The 20,333-nt window shown below is 37.8% G+C and overlaps 1 long non-coding RNA gene across 1 annotated transcript; it reads left to right on the forward strand.

The window, feature by feature from the left end:
- The first annotated feature begins 364 nt into the window (after positions 1 to 364).
- LOC147373873 (uncharacterized) lies at positions 365 to 3,853 on the forward strand. Its single transcript, XR_015163156.1, has 3 exons — positions 365 to 464; positions 2,239 to 2,352; positions 2,695 to 3,853. It is a non-coding gene; the product is annotated as an uncharacterized LOC147373873 (long non-coding RNA).
- The last annotated feature ends 16,480 nt before the right edge of the window (positions 3,854 to 20,333 follow it).

Here is a 20,333-nt window from a genome sequence, read left to right on the forward strand (position 1 = left end):
GTTTCTCAAATAGCCAATCTAAATTTTAACCCATTTAGTTGATAATTAATTTTTTAATAGCCAAGGCAATTAAGAATAGCAAATTAAGCAAATTGTTGTTTTAGTGATTAAACAGAATTAAAACCTCAAGTTGAAAGCAGGCAGAGCAAAGGGGGACATTACAAATATCCTAACTATTTGCCTTCGATATCTTTTTAGTGTGAAAATTATTATGCCGTTATTACCCATGAAGTACATAAATGAAAAGATACTGAAAATAAGTATTATCTGGTTAAAGACAACTTAGTAAAACAGTATTTGCCATTCATCTGTGTCAAATTTATTTTCTTTATTTTACCTTTTTCTCCTCATTATTTTGCTCAAAAGACTCTCAAATTTTGGCCGGATAAGCACCATGTAAGGACCACATGAAATCGCTGGGTTCAGCACAGTTTCTGATTCAATACATCTAGAATGTGATACAGGTATTTACATCTTTACTATCTCCACCTCTATGATTCTAATCCAACTATATCACATATTACACTTTGAGAAACACTACTGTTTTGCTACTGGAATTTACACAATATTTTTAAGACCTCATACTCTTTTACATTTTGTACATTTTCTATCAACTTATGATTTTTTCAGTTGATTTTACTTTTTGACACTAGAATTTTGATCTACCCATGAAACTTTTTTTTTTTTTTCTACAAAACTCCCTAACCAAAAGGAGTAAGTATAAATCAATTATGAAATGGGTAAGACTCCTTCAACTATTTGCAGAATTCAACTTCATTCTCCCTGATTACTACCTTCAGGACTACATCAAAATATTCCTTTTCCACACCTGGATGATATCAAAGGGAAATCCTATAGTTTTCCAGGCAGAGCCAGGATTAGAACAATTTATTTATCATGTATTAATAAACCCAGTAATCTGAATCCATACTTCAAGATTATTTGCGATTTAAAGTTTCTCCCACTTCCCTATATTTAACTCAGACCAGCCAGAGAAATCTGAAAGAAGTCAGGTGTAGTGTTTGGTACTTGACTCCTCTGCTTATCATGCTATTAAAAATTCCTCCATCTGTGGTCTGATGAAGGAAGATGAGGTCAGGCACAGAGAAGTTGCAATTGTCTATCTCACCATATAACTGTTTTCTGCTATGAGGGTCTCTCCACCCCAATAACTGGCCCTGTCTGAAACAGGTATCTGAAAATGCTCTAGCTTCACTACCTTCTTTCACCTCTTTGTCAAATTCTAGACACCAGGATATTCCTACTGCACCTCTTACCTTACTCTGCTATCACTAACAGCTTAGCCAGAATCTCACTTTTTTTTTGGCATTTCCAGATAAGATTAAAAAAATGGAATCTTTATGCCTTTTAAGTTCAGAAGATCTAGAGCAATCAATTTCAAGAACATTTTCACTCATTCCACTTTTGCAGAAATGCAAGTGGGATTAAGGTGTTTTCCACATCAGTAATATTCATTTCAGGGGATAAGATGTCATTCTACACTCCTAGTAGACATCCTAACATTTCAAGGGGGTTGCTCCCTTTAGGCACCCCACTAGTCTCTCCCACAGAGGTATAACAGTGATACATAAATCAGTTTGGATAAACTTTCTTCAAAGGAATTCTCACTCTCTTTGATTAACCTCCTGTCTTTTAAGGCACAAGTTAAACATCAATGACCATGAAAGTATCACTAGTTTGTTCTGAGACCTCTAATGTAAGAAATAGAGGGTTTCCTGCTATGTCAGTAAACAACAATGTCACAGTCATCCGCGATCCCAGCCCTCCAGGGCAACCAGGAAGGAGAACGATGCCTGTGATCTGGCAGCCATGAGGTTACAGCCACTACCTACCGTGAGCGCTGAGGACAAATGCATGATACTGGCCCCAGATAGCTGAGAAGCATATGGAAGGAGTGATTTCAGTGAACACAGACTCTTGCATCTTCCCATATATAGAAAAGTGCTCAATCCCTTAACCTGAGATATTTGGTTTTCATTCACAAAAATACTTTTGATGTTCAGACTACCTGTCCTTTGTTGCAAACTTCTATATAACCAGACCCCTCCCCTGCCCCTGGGAGCAGTTCTTTTAGGGTCACTTGAGATGCTCTCTCCCAGGCTTGAAGTCCTAAAAATTTCCACTTAATAAAACATAACTCTCAAATTTTAGGTTGTGACTATGTTTTAAGTCAACAACTACAAATAAACATCTCCCATTTGAACTTTGGGAAATTAGGTGCCTATTTTCTCAACTCATCAGCTTCAGCCAGGAATCTCAATCAAACTGCACTGAGATATTTAATATTCAAGTACAGAAGATTCCTCTCAACTATATAGTTCTGTTAAGAAGGTAAGTATCAATACTGCATGTGGTATAAACTGCCCAAAGTACCCAGATTCTGATCATTTTAGCTGCTTTTCTAGGCTACTGGGATGAGGGTCAGGACCTATGGCGCATGGTTTCTCTCAATCTTATTTAAATTGAATAAAATTATTAGTTGTATGTGAGATGAGAGCTGAAATGAGTAACTCTAAATCGGGGGGAAACATCCAATGGATTTGGAAGAGAATAGGAGTCAAATAGTTAAACTGAAAATCAGGAATATGTGAGCCAAGGAGAGACAGATCAGGCAAGATAGAAAGACATGTAGAATAATTCCAGAGAAATGAGGTGCTGTTTATTTCCTCCCAGGGTGTCTCAAGCACAAAGCTGAAGAATACTGGCTAAGGCACAAGGCAGCTCCACACAGTTTTCAAGATGACATGATCCTCTACATAGAAAACCCAAAAGACTCCACCAGAAAATTACTAGAACTAATCAATGACTATAGTAAAGTTGCAGGATATAAAATCAACACACAGAAATCCCTTGCATTCCTATACACTAATAATGAGAAAACAGAAAGAGAAATTAAGGAAACAATTCCATTCACCATTGCAACGGAAAGAATAAAATACTTAGGAATATATCTACCTAAAGAAACTAAAGACCTATATATAGAAAACTATAAAACACTGGTGAAAGAAATCAAAGAGGACACTAATAGATGGAGAAATATACCATGTTCATGGATTGGAAGAATCAATATAGTGAAAATGAGTATACTACCCAAAGCAATTTATAGATTCAATGCAATCCCTATCAAGCTACCAACAGTATTCTTCACAGAGCTAGAACAAATAATTTCACAATTTGTATGGAAATACAAAAAACCTTGAATAGCCAAAGTGATCTTGAGAAAGAAGAATGGAACTGGAGGAATCAACCTACCTGACTTCAGGCTCTACTACAAAGCCACAGTTATCAGGACAGTATGGTACTGGCACAAAGACACAAATATAGATCAATGGAACAAAATAGAAAGCCCAGAGATAAATCCACGCACATATGGACACCTTATCTTTGACAAAGGAGGCAAGAATATACAATGGATTAAAGATAATCTCTTTAACAAGTGGTGCTGGGAAAACTGGTCAACCACGTGTAAAAGAATGAAACTAGAACACTTTCTAACACCATACACAAAAATAAACTCAAAATGGATTAAAGATCTAAACATAAGACCAGAAACTATAAAACTCCTAGAGGAGAACATAGGCAAAACACTCTCTGACATACATCACAGCAGGATCCTCTATGACCCACCTCCCAGAATATTGGAAATAAAAGCAAAAATAAACAAATGGGACCTAATTAACCTTAAAAGCTTCTGCACATAAAAGGAAACTATCAGCAAGGTGAAAAGGCAGCCTTCAGAATGGGAGAAAATAATAGCAAATGAAGCAACTGACAAACAACTAATCTCAAAAATATACAAGCAACTCCTCCAGCTCAACTCCAGAAAAATAAATGACCCAATCAAAAAATGGGCCAAAGAACTAAATAGACATTTCTCCAAAGAAGACATACAGATGGCTAACAAACACATGAAAAGATGCTCAACATCACTCATTATCAGAGAAATGCAAATCAAGACCACTATGAGGTACCATTTCACACCAGTCAGAATGGCTGCGATCCAAAAGTCTACAAATAATAAATGTTGGAGAGGGTGTGGAGAAAAGAGAAGCCTCTTACACTGTTGGGGGGAATGCAAACTAGTACAGCCACTATGGAGAACAGTGTGGAGATTCCTTAAAAAACTGGAAATAGAACTGCCTTATGATCCAGCAATCCCACTGCTGGGCACACACACTGAGGAAACCAGAAGGGAAAGAGACACGTGTACCCCAATGTTCATCGCAGCACTGTTTATAATAGCCAGGACATGGAAGCAACCTAGATGTCCATCAGCAGATGAATGGATAAGAAAGCTTTGGTACATATACACAATGCAGTATTACTCAGCCATTAAAAAGAATTCATTTGAATCAGTTCTAATGAGGTGGATGAAACTGGAGCCTATTATACAGAGTGAAGTAAGCCAGAAGGAAAAACACCAATACAGTATACTAACGCATATATATGGAATTTAGAAAGATGATAACAATAACCCTGTGTTCGAGACAGCAAAAGAGACACTTATGTATGGAACAGTCTTATGGACTCTGTGGGAGAGGGAGAGGGTGGGAAGATTTGGGAATATGGCATTGAAACATGTAAAATATCATGTATGAAATGAGATGCCAGTCCAGGTTCAATGCATGATACTGGATGCTTGAGGCTAGTGCACTGGGACGACCCAGAGGGATGGTATGGGGAGGGAGGAGGGAGGTGGGTTCAGGATGGGGAGCACATGTATACCTGTGATGGATTCATTTTGATATTTGGCAAAACTAATACAATTATGTAAAGTTTAAAAATAAAATAAAATTAAAAAATAAAATAAAAATTTAACTGGAAAAAAAAAAAAAGATTCTCAGGTGTTTTTGTTTGGAGAAAGTTTGCATGCCTGAGCTCAGTCACTTCAGTCGTGACCAACTCAGCGACCCCATGGAGTGTAACCGACCAGGCTCCTCTGTCCATGGGATTATCCAGGCAAGAATACTGGAGTGGGTTGCCATGCCCTCCTCCAGGGGATCTTCCCAACCCATGGATTGAATCTGCATCTCTTATGTCTTCTGCACTGGCAGGCAGGTTCTTTAGCACTAGAGCCACCTTTGAAGTCCATTGAGAAGGTTTATGTATGCTTAATTATTTATTTGCCAAAGTGCCTTGAAATAAAAACATTTTTTATTTCCACTGTAATTGAACCTTTTAAGATGTTATCATCTGTCTAAATATCAAGGCATACACAATGGAAATAGCCCTTATATGACTATATTCCTTTAATGTACATCTATTTTTAGGACATGGCATTAACTGCAGATTTTCCATTTCTGATATACTGTTTTAAAGTGGTTTAAAATTTTATTTTACATTTTGAAGAGGAAAAACTAAGAAATTTATAAGATTTTCATTTGTTATTAAGCTACTCTTTGGTTTGGCAAATGTAAAAAAGTATTACAATTTCTCTCTCCTGTTCAAAATTATTTTAATCTCATGAATTTCAGGCTATTTAAAAATTTGAAAGTGTATCCGACTGAGTTTAATTAACACATTCTCTTCTAAGTCAAGCTCTCTCACTATCTGTTGGAAACCAACTTTTTCATTAGTGATTCTAATAATCTTTCCTAATTGTGAATCTCTCTTTGTGTTTCTCTATCCATGTATCTCTATCAATCTATGTTTACTTTCTATGTAATTTGTCCATATATATTTTCTAGAATTCCATTTCTACTCCAATTTATTTTAATATCATACTCAACATGATCTTATATTTGCCTTTAGTTTATACAGGAACAGTGCAAATGATACTTTGAATATTTCAAGGAGAGTTTTTTTTTTATATTTCATAAGACTTTGAGCATAAACATCAGATGAATCTTGCAGCTGATATATGAGGCATCATTATTGATGGAGGAAGGAAGAATTCTGGACTCTGGGGCTTTGAGATGCTTTGGGTCTTTGGAATTTTTTTGAAAAAAAAAAAAAATTCCAGCCACCAAGCAGGAAATTAAATGGGATTGTTAACCTTCAACATTCAGAAAACGAAGATCATGGCATCTGGTCCCATCACTTCATGGGAAATAGATGGGGAAACAGTGTCAGACTTTATTTTTTGGGGCTCCAAAATCACTGCAGATGGTGACTGCAGCCATGAAATTAAAAGATGCTTACTCCTTGGAAGGAAAGTTATGCAAAAGCAGAGACATTACTTTGCCAACAAAGGTCTGTCTAGTCAAGGCTATGGTTTTTCCAGTGGTCATGTATGGTTGTGAGAGTTGGACTGTGAAGAAAGCTGAGGGCCAAAGAATTGATGCTTTTGAACTGTGGTGTTGGAGAAGACTCTTGAGAGTCCCATGGACTGCAAGGAGATCCAAAGCAGAGACATTACTTTGCCAACAAAGGTCTGTCTAGTCAAGGCTATGGTTTTTCCAGTGGTCATGTATGGTTGTGAGAGTTGGACTGTGAAGAAAGCTGAGGGCCGAAGAATTGATGCTTTTGAACTGCGGTGTTGGAGAAGACTCTTGAGAGTCCCATGGACTGCAAGGAGATCCAACCAGTCCATTCTAAAGGAGATCAGTCCTGGGTATTCTTTGGAAGGAATGATGCTAAAGCTGAAACTCCAGTACTTTAGCCACCTCATGTGAAGAGTTGACTCATTGGAAAAGACTCTGATGCTGGGAGGGATTGGGGGCAGGAGGAGAAAGGGACGACAGAGGATGAGATGGCTGTATGGCATCACTGACTCAATGGACGTGAGTTTGAATGAACTCCGGGAGTTGGTGATGGACACGGAGGTCTGGCGTGCTGCGATTTATGGGGACACAGAGAGTCGGACACGACTGAGCGACTGAACTGAACTGAACCTTCATTAGGGCCTCATAATGGAGAAGGCAATGGCACCCCACTTCAGTACTCTTGCCTGGAGACTCCCATGGACAGAGGAGCCAGGTAGGCTGCAGTTTGTGGGGTCGCTAAGAGTTGGACACAACTGAGCGAGTTCACTTTCACTTTTCACTTTCATGCACTGGAGAAGGAAATGGCAACCCACTCCAGTGTTCTTGCCTGGAGAATCTCAGGGACGGGAGAGCCTGGTGGGCTGCCGTCTCTGGGGTCGCACAGAGTCGGACACGACTGAAGCGACTTAGCAGCAGCAGCAGCAGTTAGAGACAGAACATTTAGTGCTTTTTAAGTGATGATCAGAATCAAATATTACAACCAACATTAAGCAGCATTAGTGCTCTGTTAGCACAGTTGTCAGTAAAGAGCTTGGCTTTTATCTCATCTGTGTTTATTATACTTCCTCTGTTCCACTCTATACACCTTTGGGCAGATACTTTGTATGCAAACTGCTAGTTTTAATATTGAACATGATAAGTATTGTGGGTTGATGAGCCCAAATTTTTCAACTATCGCTCCAGAGAAGCAAGACAGTCTGGCAAAAAGTACCTTTCCTAGATTCAGGTGGCGGTATGTTGGGATAGTTAACCCACTGTATGCTAGATGTAAAAGTCTGTCTATATCACTAGCCCTCACTTCAAAGTCTTTGGGAATTCAGCTAATTCATCTCTGTCCTAATTCCCAGAGCTGTTAGTAGAATTTAGGTGAGAAAGCTAACGAGTCTGAGTTCTGGATGGGGTGTGGATTTTGCTTCCCACATACAGTAGAGAACTACTCCAGACTAGGAAGTGTATCTAGATGCAGGAGAACCAAAAATTGGCAAATGCTCATTGTGGTGTGTAGTTTTTTAAAAATCTATAAGAAATCTGACACAAAGATGAAAATTCAGCATGCAACACTCAGCCTCAATCAGAAAAGCAGTATGGGAGGGAAGATCAAGATGATGGAGTAGAGGATGCAGAGCTCACCTCTCCCAAAGTGAAAGTGAAAGTCGCTCAGTCGCTTCCGAGTCTTTGCAACTCCATGGACTATACAGTCCATGGAATTCTCCAGGCCAGAATACTAGACTGGTTAGCTTTTCCCTTCTCCAGGGGATCTTCCCAACCCAGGGATCTAACCCAGTTCTCCCACACTGCAGGCAGATTCTTTACCAGCTGAGCCACAAGAAACACATCAAAATTACATGTACATGTGAAGCAATTCTCACTGAAAAACAAATGAAGACTGGCAGAAAGACTCTTCTACAACCAAGGCTGTTAAGAAAAAGCTACACATAGGAAGGGAAGTGATCACATAGGGGCCTGTTCCTCTAGGAAGGGACATAGAAGAGGGGGTTATACTAACTGTTCATTCATATATTGTGCACCCTAGCCCTGAAGATTTGACAACCAAGGGTATGAATCTCCTTAGCTGGCTTGCAAACCAGTGGAACTGACAGTAAGGCTGTAAAAAACCTAAAATGCACTTGTGAAGAATACATGCATGCTTTCTTACTGCCGAAACAGGGACTGTCAGTACCAATAACAGCTGTGTAAGATGCTCAGTGAATGTTGAATGACTTATTCTATAAAGGAGCTTCAGTTTCTTCAAAAGTTTTATTCAAGGGAATAAAATAATATTTATTGCATGTTTCTTACAAGAATTTGAGGTACTATTTGTAAAGAACACATTTAGTTTGTGATTTTATTGTCTGGCAATAGTAGAAAATCAGTAAGTGCTAATTTTCTCTTCACCCTGTTTTCTGAACACACACATACACACAGAGCTCACTCAGTTACATTTTTGAACTTATAAATACTTTTACAGCCATAATCACACATATGAGAAAAATATAGTTATCACACTTAAAACTAGACATTAAAATTGCATTATGTATATGAAAAATGATTATTAGCAAGCATCGCTTTCTTATTACTTTTGTCAAACTGATTTCTAATAGAAGCACATCACATCTTTTGTTAACCATGTAATATGATAAAGGAAAATATGGGATTTGTAGTCTAAGCATGTCAAATTAAGTTGAACATAGAAATATTACAGTAAATATAGATTTTCTACTGCACATAATTTTAAATGGAAAGCTTTCTGTCAAGTCAATGTTTACCTATTTATCCAGGCCTCAACATGGTACTTAACATTCATTTCAATCATCATGAAAGTTCTATTTATAGTTGATCCCTCAAGCATTAATTCACTTAAGACATATATCTTGTACTTGGGTTTCTATAGAGAACTGTTTGTCACAAATAGCTGAGTGGTGATCAATTAGTCTTTTCTGTATGTTATCTCAAAAAAAAATCTTACTTAATCATTTTTCTGAATAGATTTAGTCATTTATATAGTATTTTATCACATCATATTATGTTATACAATGTTATACTATATATGTCTACTAAATCTCTTACTGTGTATACCTGTTAAATAGGAAGGTAAAGTTTTGGGGTCCTTGACAAGGACAGATAATGTATTGTGCAGTACAGTGTATCGCATTTTATGTGAAATGATCGAAATTATGGTAGTCCAGATTTGGATTGAATCTATTCAGATTCAAAGTCCTTGTTTTCTACACCTTTGACAGTGATATGGTTTCATCTGTTATTGGCTTATCTGATAGCACTGAATGAGATGAGTTTCGTTTTTATATTTCACATTCTCATTTAATGCATTCCTACAACACAGCTGGGAACAGTTGTAGTCGTAAACTCAAATGATTATGTGGTTTCTAAAATGAAGGAAAACTAATAGAACTGATAGAGCACAGTTTTTAAATCAAAAGTTAAAATCTTAGAGAAGATTTGCAGTTCATTTGTAGCTTTAGGCCAGTCTGATCACTCCCATCAGCCCGAATAAAATTAGTTCAGTTGAGTGTAATTCAATTACTATGTTTAAAAGCCGGTAGCCTCTCAGAGGGTGTGGAAAACATTCGTTGCAAATGTATTTTATGGTGTGTGAAACAGTTTCTATTTTTTACAGCATGTATATAGGAAGTAAATACTTTTCCATTTGGTAGAGAACCAAAGAGCTCAGGCAAAAGTGTGTGAAGATAAATTTAGGAAGCTGAGTGCAATTTGATTTTCATATTATTTTTAATATTTTGAGTTTATTTTCCTGTGATGTGTGTGTGCTCGCATGTGACTGTGAGTGAAGTGGCTGAATTTTGCATCAGATCTTCAAACAAATATAAGAAACATACATATACATAAACTATATAAATATGAATATAAATTAAGTAATAACCACTTGTAATAAAATTAATTTTACTTCACAGGAAATTTTTAAACCCAGCAGTTATTGCTAATTGTTGGCAATATAACTTACAGGGAAGGGACATAACAAAGAACTACATAGCAAGCCTGGCAAAAATACTGGAGTGGGTTGCCATGTCCTCCTCCAGGGTATCTTCCCAACCCAGGAATCAAACCCACATCTTTTACGCCTCCAGTATTGTAGCAGGGTTCTTTACCACTAGCACCACCTGGGAGGCCCTAATTACCACTGATTGCAAATATTAAATAAATATCTACATGTAAAACATTTTCGCCAAGTACATACGAAGTGATTGAACCAAACATTTGGTGTATTTCTCCATACTTCCTCCTTTGATCTGCATAGGCACTCAGATTTGAAACAAAATATCAGCTATCTGTAGCATGAGATTTCCCGACTAGATTATTTATACTACTTCCTGCTGCCCCTAAATCACTTCAGTTGTGTCTGCCTCTTTGTGATCCTATGGATTATCGCCCGCCAGGTTCCTCTGTCCATGGGATTCTCCAAGCAAGAATACTGGAGTGGATTGTCATGCCCTCCTACAGACTATCTGCTGTACCCAGGGATCAAACCCACATCTCAGACAGGCAGGAGACACTGCTTAGTTCACATATTTAACATTTTATAGGAGTATGTTTGCTTTACAATGCTGTGCTAGTCTCTGCTGTACAACAGAATCAGCTGTATGTATTCATATATTCCCTCCCTCTTGCACCTCTCTCTCACCCACCCAACTAGGTCATCACAGAGCACTGACCTGAGCTCCCTGGGCTATTTAATTTCCCTATCATTTCTTTCTGACCCTTAAAGCTAAATACTAATTTAAAGACTAGTATTTGAAATAGAGCAAACTCATACTGGAACGTAGAATATATTTCTTATATATAAGATTATTGAGTTTATTCAAACTTGATGTGATCAAACTATAAAACTGTAAAATTTTTTATTTCATGTATAGAAGGAGTTCCCTCTTTGAGTAAAGGGCATAAGATTGCATCTCACACACAAGGAAAAGAAATTCAAAGCAGAACACAGGGAATTTTGTTCTACGGAGCTTAGAGCAAATTTTAGCATATTTTGTTCTAATATTTAGGAACATAAAATACAGTAGTTATTGAAAACACAAGCAGGGAGAATGATGCTGTCTATTGTATATGAAGCCATTCCTCTGAGCAACAAATACCATTTAGTTGTGCTCCGTTCTTACTAGAACAAACCCCTAAAGGAAGGAAGTTTCAGCCAAATTTTCTCATTTATCATGAAATGACATTTTGCTTTCACTTTCTATAACCCAACTTTGTTCTTTAATATCTGCCCATTTTATTATCTAACCAATGTGAGAACCTCAAAAAAAGTAAATTTAAAAAGCCAATACATTTCTGCCAGCTGTGATCTGTGCTAATGTGAAAAGAATACATTGAAGTATCGGTTGGCATCTTCCCCTAAGCTGTACACATGCAACACTGCTCTCACAAATATGCAGAGATATGCTTTCACAAATTATGTTATTAAATATGTGGCTCCCGGCATTAGCTACTAAGCCTGACTTTGTTCTCTGATGCTTTTATATACATTTTTAAAATAAAAATCTTATGAAAGTCAAAGTATTAGTCGCTCAGTCATGTCCGGCTCTTTGTGACCCCATGGACTGTAGCCTGCCAGGCTCTTCTCTCCATAGGATCTCCAGGCAAGAATACTGGAGTGGGTAGCCATTCACTTCTCCAGGGGATCTTCCCAACCCAGGGATTGAACCCAGGTCTCCCACATTGTGGGCAGATTCTTTACTGTCTGAGCCACCAGGGAATCCCAAAAGTACAGTGTGTATTGTACAATATATGTACAATAGTGGAAAAATACTAAACCATGATCAGTAGACCTATCAGATGAAAATTACTAATACCAATCAAATCATCTATTTCACCACTGTGGTTAAAATATGTCTGATTATTTTGCTAACTCGAATCATGCTTGTTTTGTACAGAGAAGAGAGAGCAGGATGGGGTAAAGAAAGATGCAAAAGATATAATTATGGGAAGATAGCGAGCTTATGTCTCTGAAATACTAATCTTGTACCCATCTTCCTATATTAAAATAACTCAGAGAGCCTGGAGTATCCCTATGACCTTCATTTAAACAAAATCTCCAGTGGAAAGGGCAAGTGAATAGATTCATCCTCTGGGCATTAGGTGAGAGCTAGGGAAGTGAAGTCAGAGAATAAAGCCATATATTCTACCCTGAAGATCCAAGAAAGTTAGTGAGCTCCCTGCATCTCAACTATCAGGTAATCCCTGACCAGCTAGTTTTAACTTCAGCAGATAATGTCACAGCATCCATTTTTACACGTCTGTCATTATTCAAGTGATCCCATAAGTCTACCTTTACAGCTAATGAAAAGACACAAAATAAACTCTAATTAAAGAAAAGTAATATATTCATCTTACTGAAAGAGGATCAGTAACCTGGGGGAGGAAGATCCAGCTCAAAATACAAAATTATGGACTCCTGAAATGGCAACACACTCCAGTACTCTTGCCTAGAAAATCCCATGCAGGAAGAGCCTGGTGCAGGCTACTGTCCATGGGGTCCTAAAGAGTCAGATACGACTGAGAGATTTCACCTTATGGAACTATAATGAATGGAAAAAACCAAAAACATGTTTTAGGAAAACTATAATAAAAACTCCAAGTGACATAAAATCAACAGTGCAAAAAACTTTTCAGAATTAAAAAAAAAAAGGCAATGAAAACATGACTTTTACATGAACAGACTGAATAAACAAAACTGAAAAACAGAATGACACAACTAAAATCTGAATCAGTGTTCTGAACAATCATACGGAAACATCTGACAACACGAATATAAGTTCTAGAAAAGCAGGTACATAATGTAGGTACCTTTCTATAGTTTAAGCACTTAAAATAGTACCTATAGAAAGGCTTATTAATGAATATATACCAATACAAAATGAGTTAAGAGATTAAGAATGAAAGAGAAAAACATACTTAAAAAGTTTAAACTGTAAACACAGAGACAGGAGATCTAGAAGGAGAAAATCATCGGTCTACAATATAATAAACACAAGAATGCTAGGATAGATTGGCAGTGGAGATATGCACAATATACACATACATATAAACATGCATATACATACACATATACATATATATATATACATATAGTGTGTATCTTAGTGAAAAATACAAGTGATAGAGAAATATGTTTAGTGTGATTTCACTTTTTAAAAACAAAAACACAATTATGTATATCTAAGTAATCCAAATATTATCAAATCAATGACTCAACGTGTGTATGAACTTAAAGAATGACATAAGCATAACAGCAGGTATTTATTAATGTTTACATCAGAGGAGTGGAATGGGGAGGTGACAGGGTCAGTTTCTACTCATCTTTATGCATTCTGAATATTTTATTCATTGTTCAACTCTTTAATAAAGATAAATCCAAATGGAATACACATTACACATAAAAAGCAAATAAAGCTAGTGAATCTGAGATATTGATAATGTTAGCAGCTGAGTCTAAAAGGAAGTATATTTGATTAGCATTACTACAGGGCTTCCCTGGTGGCTCAGATGGTAAAGAATCTGCCTGCAATGCAGGAGACCCTGGTTCAATAACTGGGTTGGGAAGATACCATGGAGAAGGAAATGGCTACCCACTCCAGTATAGTTGCCTGGAGAATTCCATGGTCAGTATTTCTATAATTTGTGACAGCATAAAATTTGTTTGAGTGCAAACATTAGGGTTAAGCTGCTTGGACTGAAATCCTGTTTTTCCAGGAAGTCACGGAAACTGCAGGAACAATTTCCTCTCTGGTAATGACTCCAACCTCTTGCAAGGTGGTTGAGAGGATTTATGAATTAACAAATGCAAAGAATTTATAAGATGAGAGGGAAGATTATAAGATTAGAGATTTTAGTTGGCATTACTGCCCTGCCCAATACTTTGGGCAGACTGCTGGGCATTTTGCCCACATCGAAAATAGACCTTAGCGAATCTGAAAGTCAGAAATATAGGTGAAGTCTGTTTCACATAATAACCCTCACTCACAAGTTTCCTCAACCAGTCTAGACTTGGAAGGTAAGCTGAACGCTCTCCTATAATCCCCCAGACGGATAGGATCATTTGAAAGTGATCCTTTGCTCAAGGCCTGTAAACAATCTGGCCACTTTCCTAGATACCTCCTCATGCCAGGGCACCTGCAGGGAACAAAGATAGAGGAGGATACCACTAGGCCAGTGTGTTTTGAGCAGGCAGGGAAATTCCTAATACCTCTCCCTAGGCTCCCCAAATCTGAAAATGTGGCTGTAGATAATTCTAAAGGTGATGCACAAAGATTCCTGGGTCAGGTTACAGTTTATATTTTCCTGCTAATGGATTTTAGAGCTTTTCTTGAGAGCAGTTTTTCAGTTACAAAATATAACTGAAATGAGAATAAAGGTTTATAAGTGGAAAGCCAGGGAAAACTAGTGCAATGTGGCACAGGTCAGTACTTCCCTCACATTTAAAAATATGTGTAGTGATTATTCTTCAGTATCTCCCCTCACTGAATGGGTAAGATTAGCTCTTCATCATAAGACACCCTCTCACGGGTTTTTTTCATTTTATAAGTTACATAATTGGATGACAGCTTTGATTCAAGGAAGGATAAAAAGGAGATAAATTTTCTGAACCTTTCTTCCAACTTTTAAAATCATAACCACTAACTTATACTTTGTATTGTTCATGATATTAATTTTACTTAAATTCATTTTTTATTTAAGTCTTTTTCTCTTATAACATGGAGTGTATATATATATATATATTTTTTTTTTTAACAGACGGATTAGTATCTGTGTGCTTCTGTGGGTCTATGCGCATGTGTATGTGTATGACACAGTTCAGGATGAATGTTCTACTCCTCTCTCTTTACTTATCTACCTAGCCATCTACTTAGTGGCTGGCTGCCACTGTTTGGTAGTACAGCATAATTTAACCAAATCTGTATTATAACCTACTAATATAATAAATATGTTGTAACACATATTGTTCATGTATTTTTGTGAACTTATTTAAGTTTTCCCTTTGAACAAATTTCAAATACAGAATTCAGGATCAAGCATTTATGTTTTTTTAACTTTTCGATACCTAATGACAAAAGTTTGCAGTATGTTATACACAGCCACAGAAATATGTGCTATTTTAGAAAGATTAGGAAAAAATACATCAGATTATTGCTTTTCTTCCCATTTCCTTTACTCACAGGGATAAAAGATTACTGATAGAAGTCTGTACACTTTCCATACCATGTTTGGCACGTATTGCTTTTATAGGTTCTCTGTGAATTTACATTATAAGCTGGCTTTTCTGTAACATTTTGGATTTTTTTTTTTTTACTGATTTGTAAACAGCTTTTTACAGATTAAAGGTATTAACTTTTTATCATTTTATATAACTCCTTCACATTTGATATTTGTCTTTAGTTCAATGAGTTTCCTTTTAGTCACGTAGAAGTTTTTACATTTTATGTAGTAAACATATTATGTAGTAATATATTATGTAAACGTTATTGTAAACAATATTGTAAACATATTGTAAACAATATGTAAACATATTATGTAAATATTTTATGCAGTAAACATATCCTGTATTAGTGCTTCAGGAAGTAACTGCATAAACATTGGATATTCCAAATGTAAAGGTATTTCCTTTATTTCAGAAATGCAGAACTACCAAATCATCAGTATTCTACAATAACTGCCACTAGACTCAGAGTCTGGAAGAGTAAATTTATGACGAAGTACAGAATACACTGTACACTAAATATACAACATTCAGAAAACAAAGATCATGGCATCCAGTCCATGACTTCATGGCAAATAGATGGAGAAACAGTGGAAACAGTGGCTGACTTTGTTTTCTGGGGCTCCAAAGTCACTGCAGATGGTGACTGCAGCCATGAAATTAAAAGACACTTACTCCTTGGGAAAAAAGTTATGACCAACCTAGACAGCAAAGCAGAGACATTACATTGCCAACAAAGGTCCATCTAGTCAAGGCTATGGTTTTTCCAGTAGTCATGTATGGATGTGAGAGTTGGACTATAAAGAAAGCTGAGTGAAGAAGAATTGATGGTTTTGAACTCTGGTGTTGGAGAAGACTCTTGAGAGTCCCTTGGACTGCAAGGAGATCCAACCATCCTAAAGGACATCAGTCCTGAATATTCATTGGAAGGACTGATGTTGAAGCTGAAACTCCAATAATTTGGCCACTGATGTGAAGAGCTGACTCATTTGAGAAGATCCTGATGCTGGGAAAGACTGAAGGGGATGACAGAGGATTAAATGTTTGGATGGCATCACTGACTCAATGGACATGAGTTTGAGTAAACTCTGGGAGTTGGTGATGGACAGGGAGGCCTGGAGTGCTGCCATCCATGGGGTTGCAAAGAGTCAGACACGACTGAGCTGAACTGAACTGAACAGAATAGACCCCTTGATAGTTCTAACTACTTTTCTAAGCTCTAAAGAAAACAAACTCCTGGCATGCCTTTTACTTGCATTAAGAATTTTTCCAGACCACTTACATGAGTTACACAATCATCATCTAGTTAATCAGTATCACTTTGTTGCAGGGAGAGAAAAGGCACTTTTATTAACCTTTGTTTAGAGGAAGAAAGTGTAGCACAGCACAATTTCACTGAATGACCCCTGTTAGTCCACAGACAGAAAGAAGACAAATAAATCTGCTTCTGCCCTAACTAACCCAGTCCCTTATTTGAACTTAGTTATTGGCAGCTGGGATTTCAGTTATCCCTCAAGTCCTTAAATTCGGAGGGTCACCAGCATGAAGTCTACTGGATTTGCAATATTCCTGAGCAGCTTGGGGGAACACAGCACAAATGACCCCAGGATGCAGGAGGTAAAGTAAAATAATTACAAAATGCTGGGATCTAAGCCATCTCTCAGTATGAACGTGAATACAATTCTTAACACTGTCAAGAACCCAAGTGTGAAAATCGCAAGACGGCTGTCAGAACAATTGCAGGGTGCAGTTCCAGAGTGAGAAGACATTGAGATGCATCAACTATAATCTTTCCTTGAAGTTACTCACATTAATGAAATTTCACCTACTGAGTACTTAATTGTATAGACAACTGAGCTAGAAAGGATTCTGGTTGCTACTTCTAGGTTTAACACAAGTCCAACATATATGAATGTCAAAAAGAAAAAGAATGTCTTCTCAAGTACTTTTTGAATCTCTGTAAAGACTGCCAGCTGGCATGTACCAACTGTGGGATTTATAACTAATGCCCCTCCTGAAAATAAACCACAACCCACTCCAGTATTCTTGCCTGGAAAATCCCATGAACAGAGGAGCCTGGCGGGCTGCAGTCCATAGGATTGCAGAGTCGGACACAACTGAGCATGCACACACCCCCAAAAATACAATTTCCCCAAGAGTATAAGGAAAGATTGAAGGCAGGAGGAGAAGGGGACGAGAGAGGGTGAGATGTTTTGATGGCATCACTGACTCAATGGACATGAGTTTGAGCAAGCTCTGGGAGTTGGTGAGAGCTAGGGAATCCTGGTGTGTTGCAGTCCACGGGGTTGCAAAGAGTCAAACACAACTGAGCAACAGAAATGAACTGATAAGACAATGAGTTAATGTAAAACATGGTATGTTTGTCTAAATAATCGTCCCTTTATTTTATCTGTATGAAGTGAAAGTTACACAGTCATATCTTACTCTTTGCAACCCAAAGGACTATAGCCTACCAGGCTCCTCTGTCGATGGAATTTTCCAGGCAAGAATACTGGAGTGGGTAGTCATTACCTTCTCCAAGGGATCTTCCTGCCCCAGGGATTGAAACCAGGTCTCCTCCATTGCAGGCAGATTCTTTACCATATGAGTCACCAGGGAAGACCCCTAAATAATCTTACCTTCATTTCACCTGTATCAGCTCAGTTGTTCAGTTGTGTCCAACTCTTTGTGACCCCATGGATGGCAGCACGCCAGGCTTCCCTGTCCATCACCAACTCCCAGAGCTTGCTTAAACTCATGTCCATCGAGTTGGTGATGCCATCCAACTGTCTCATCCTCTGTTGTCCCCTTCTCCTCCTGCCTTCAATCTTTCCCAGTATCAGGATCTTTTCCAGTGAGTCAGTTCTTTGCATAAGGTGGCCAAAGTATTGGAGTTTCAGCTTCAGCATCAGTCCTTCCAATGAATATTCAAGACTGATTTTCTTTAGGATAGACTGGTTGGACCTCCTTGCAGTCCAAGGGACCCTCAAGAATCTTCTCCAACACGCCAGTTCAAAAGGATCAATTCTTCGGTACTCAGCTTTCTTTATAGTCCAACTATAAAGCTATACAGTTCATATAAACTATATAGTTCACCAGTGTACCCTAACCAATTACGACTCAGTATTCATTATTATGATATTAACCATCTTACTTTCAAAGTATTATAGTTGATTTGATATTTTTCATTATAGTCTATTTAAGATATTTTTCTTTGTGCACATTTGACAGCCTGGATTATACTTGGAGATGCCTGGTCACTTACAGAGTCTCAAGTATAAGATGCTGCACACACTGAGTCTTGTCAACTACAAATTGGCACTTGCCATCTGCCTCTAAAGGATTAAACCATGGTCTGCTGTACCTGCTGACCTGCAATGCCCCTTGAATGAGTTCAGGGTGGAGAGCAAAATAGGCACTGTGTGTCTCAGGGCAAAACTGGCAGAACAGGTCTTCAGATAGTTAGATATTCTCAGGAGCTGATTTTATGAGCCCAATTCTTATACCTCCTCATATCTAGAAAAGCACTAAAATCCTTCATGGTGACAACTGTTTCTTGTGACTAGTAGAAGCTTCTTGAGACCAGCAGAAACTTACTACCAAAAAAAAAAAAGTGTATGTTACTGTCCTCCTCCAACCTCTTTGAAGCAGTTTCTCAGAACTATCTGAGGTGTTGTCTTCTGGGCTGCAATCCTCATATCAGTCAGTTCAGTTCAGTTTAGTCGCTAAGTTGTGTCCGACTCTTTGCAACCCCATGAATCGCAGCATGCCAGGCCTCCCTGTCCATCACCAACTCCCAGAGTTCACTCAAACTTACATCCATCAAGTCGGTGATGCCATCCAGCCATCTCATCCTCTGGCGTTCCCTTCTCCTCCTGCCCCCAATCCCTCCCAGCATCAGAGTCTTTTCCAATGAGTCAATTCTTCCCATGAGGTGGCCAAAGTTCCAGCTTTAGCATCATTCCTTCCAAAGAAATCCCAGGGCTTATCTCTTATAGAATGGACTGGTTGGATCTCCCTGCAGTCCAAGGGACTCTCAAGAGTCTTCTCCAACACCACAGTTCAAAAGCATCAGTTCTTCGGCGCTCCTCATCTAGCCCCAAATAAAACAACTTGCAGCTCTCATTGTGCATTTTTTTTAGTCAACAGTTACTATACAATGAATATGCAAGAAACTAAAAATTAAACAGAGTTCTTGTTACTCTTATAGATCAATGTAAAAAGAGGAAGTCATGTTTTTGATTTGAGTTGAAAATTGAAGTTGTAGCTCCAACAAAGTTAGTGGGAGGATCCCGATGGGGAGCATAATGTAAGAAAGTTTCACATAAACTTGTGCACCTTTCCTTTTCTGTTAAAAACAAACAAGCAAAAACTATTGGGACTAACTGGAAGGAAGTTGTTCTCTTGCCTGGATCACATACACTTTCCCCCACTATTTCCTTCATTTTTTAACCTGCATTATCACCTTAAATATCCACTTTCCTACATTTCATTTTAGTACAATTTGTCCCACCTCTAGTCAATGCTCTGAGTCTCCCTTTCATTAGGTAAGCCACCCACTGCCCATCCCCTTTAACATGGAGAGGAACATTGTAAGACAGACTTGGTTATATTTTGGAATTAGCAATTTGTTGATGGAGTAACCTTGAGAAAATTTATTAACTGCTGCATGCTTCAGTTTTCTCAGTTATAAAACCATAAACAACTAACTCACGGGTATTTTATGAGATCATGAAAAATTAATATGTAACACTAAGTGCTTACTATATGTCGGGATCTATTCTAAACACCTTCCATATATTTTGTATTCATTTAATACTAACCTTTAAGATAATCCTCTGAAAGATAGTCTTATTACTATTTGACAGATG

The sequence above is a fragment of the Bos grunniens genome, chromosome 4 (genome assembly GCF_055505025.1).
Source record: "Bos grunniens cultivar Pamir isolate PY7600 chromosome 4, Bosgru_T2T1.0, whole genome shotgun sequence".
NCBI classification, from domain to species: Eukaryota; Metazoa; Chordata; class Mammalia; order Artiodactyla; family Bovidae; genus Bos; species Bos grunniens.